This window comes from Olea europaea, chromosome 4 (assembly GCF_002742605.1).
Source record: "Olea europaea var. sylvestris chromosome 4, O_europaea_v1, whole genome shotgun sequence".
NCBI classification, from domain to species: Eukaryota; Viridiplantae; Streptophyta; class Magnoliopsida; order Lamiales; family Oleaceae; genus Olea; species Olea europaea.
The window spans coordinates 20,122,535-20,125,990 of NC_036240.1; positions in this window are offsets into that span (position 1 = coordinate 20,122,535).

Sequence of the window (3,456 nt, forward strand, 5' to 3'; positions counted from 1 at the left end):
TAAGATTTCATTACTTCTATTATTTCTATTTTCCATTAAAAACATGTTTATTATTTTATTAGCATAATGCATAATGTTGTGCCCTAGGCAAAACTATTCGGATCAGAGATCATCAATCTTCTTTTCCCAGTATAAGAATGTAGCTAATCATGCTTTGTATGAAAAATCCAATACGATCGAGTTAATTAGTGCTTCCATAATCACGTTCCTAAGTGATCTTTTGTACTTTCCAATTGCATATTTCTTAGACTAATACAGTTAGAATTTATTTATTTATTTTTATCTCAAGAAGTTTCCTGATTCTAAAAAATTTGAAAGAGGACCCCAAATGCACCAAGGACTTAATACCCAAAAGCCAACACAGAAGGAGACCAAAACTTGGACCATCATGAGCAACAAAAAGAGACCCAAATAAAAGAGAGACCCAGGGAGAACAAGCCCAAGCACTAAAAAAACTTTTTTTATTTCAAACTCACCTTGAATACTTTTATTATTCTCAAAACTATTATTTTTATTTTATTTTACAATACATTTCGCAACACGGAGTATGGTATTATGTTATATATATTTCTCCACTTGTTACACGATATATTATATACATTTTGGCGTCTATTTATATCATCACTACAATCGTTACCAACATTCATTGTCGTATTAACATTGTCGTCACTTTCAGCTCTGTCACCACCATCACTTGTAACATTCATTATTATAATATTTTCCCTACCACCACCGTCCCTTGTAATATCCATTGTTATACCATGCTGTCACCACATACGTCTTCCAATAAATGGTAACATACTAGGTACACCATCGCCACTACCATAAACCTCCACATGTAAAACCTTATCCCGATCTACCCTCCACACCATCATCTCCTCCAGATCTGAACCCCATCTAACTACAATTGCCATTACCATCATACCCAATAAACTTTGTCGCTCTCGCCACTAAATAATTGCACAATGTACAAGATTAATATCAAAATAGGTGTAAGAAATACACTTATATGGTGGTGTGTCACCAACTTAAATTTTAGTGAAAAATTCAACAACTTATATTCTAATAGATTCCATTAATATCTAGTTGTTCATAATAATTGGTGAATGTCTAAGGATTTCACTGATTGAAAGAATTCAAACATATTTTAATGGATTTCGAACCTATTAGTACATGTATTGAACTATTTTACCTCTCAAAATTCATTAGATTTCGAGTCCATAAATATAAACTCAAAACTATTTATATCGTCGACAAAAAATGAAATTAATAAAAATACTAAAATAAGTAAATAGTAAGAAAATATCTCATTTTAACTCTCATTCTTACGAGAGAAAAATAAAAATGCATAATTGGGTGGTTCACATTTTCATTAGAATTTGGAATCAAATTTTTATTTTGGACAACCAAGAATAAAAACAATTGGTCCATTCTGCTTTTAGAACTGTATTCACCAATCAAATATGTCTTTAATCAAACAAAATTTAGTGCGTATATTGTGCATAATACTGAACATTATAACGAAAGTAATTTCTTTTTTTTGGATTGAACTGATTTTTAATTTGTCGTATTTATTTGCTTGACTTTGTAAAGTGTAATTTTTCAACGTTTCATATCGAACAGCGTATGTTAGTTGTATTTTTTAGATTGAAGAAATTAGAAACAACGAAGTTATGAATTTTCTGTAACGTAACATAAAATTCTATTAAAATCTTACAAAATTCATTATAATTTATATTTATGTTCTTATTCAGCACTGATTTTAGTAGATTTTGATAAAAGTTGATGAATTACGTTGTTGAAATTAATTGTTGACTTAGCACTTATATTAAAGTTTCGATTTAATCTCCACCAAATAGTGATAGAATTATGTCAAAATCATATCGATGCTTTTTGGAATTCTACTCAAATTTATGAAAATCCAAAAAAAAAAAATCATTAATTTATGAATTAACGACACACGTAAAACTTAATAGTTATAACTTTATTTGGATTTTAAGATAGTAATTTGGCAGTCTGAATCTTATCCAATTAGATCAGTTTTTGCCAAAACTCTACAATTTTTTTTCATTTATTATTTATCGTTTCTCAAGTGGATCAATAGTCCCAAAGCGCAAATAAAATACCAAAATCCAAATCAAACCATTTTAAAACGGTTTGCTTTGATTAGCCGTTTCATTAACGTGTCCACGTGATATCAAATCGACAATTTTGAAAATGCCATTTAATTTGTTTTTCCAATTTGACTTCTTTTTTTTTTTTTTTTTTTTTTTTTTTAAAGTATATTATATTTTTTTTTATTTTTTACAGCATATGTAAACTGTTGGTACATATATAATTTACCCAACGTGCAAATGCGTGCGGAGAAGTGGTGGATTTGATGCGATTTTATGAGCGCACTGGTAGCGATCAAGTCCCCCATAAGAATCAGAAGTGAAGGGGACAATTCACTGAACTTAGTGGAGATCGTCCCCTATAAGAACCCCCAATTATGGAAAGACCCAATCCTAAGCGTCTGTGAGGTCCATCCTTCAATAATTATGCCGGAGATAGTACACCATGCTCTTAATAAAGGATTTGATCTTACTACATATATATCAAATTTTATATAATAGATTACATAATACCACATATCATTATATCATTTCTCAGTTCAAAAATACTGTCAATTTTTTTATCCAATCTTTTCCCTCCATGCCATTTATGTAATTCCTTGTGTACAATTTTTAGGTACAAATGGCAAAATCCTTAAGGATTTATGTGGCAAGGAGTTATAATATTTAATAGCATGTTGACATAGATTTTTTTTTTTTTTTAATGTAGTCTTTCTTGTATGTAATAATTACTGAACATGTTCTATACATAGTAAAGTAGTTTCATAAGCTCGAGGGATGCTTGGAAAAAGAACAATGCTATAATTACAAATTTTTTCTATAGATTTTGTTGTTGCCAAAATAGTTTTTTTCGTACCAATTATGTTAAAAAAATATGTACTTGCAGATTAATTCTTTTCTAATGAACTGCCTGGTTGTGTATTATGATATTGTATTACTTTTTTAATTGTGTACTCAAATTTATGTATTATAAATAAGGTAAATTACAAAAAAAAAATTAATTATTTTCATTCTTTAGTTTGCTACCTCAATAACCTGTTACAAGAAAAGACTCAAAATCGACTCAACAAATGACCGAAAAACTCTCAGACCAAAGACATCAAGTTTATTATCGATTTGGGCTCAGATCACACATAGTACCCGTCTGTATAATGTGAAAACTCATAAACCACAGTCCCAAACCACAAACACAGAGGCATTCGCTTCAATGGACCCAAATCACTCAAACACGAACGGGAAACTCTCCACAAATCACAACCAAAGAATCACAAGACTCTAAGCACACACAGTGGCCAGAAAACCAGAGGTTTAATGGCTAAATCACCAAATTCACGAAGAATGA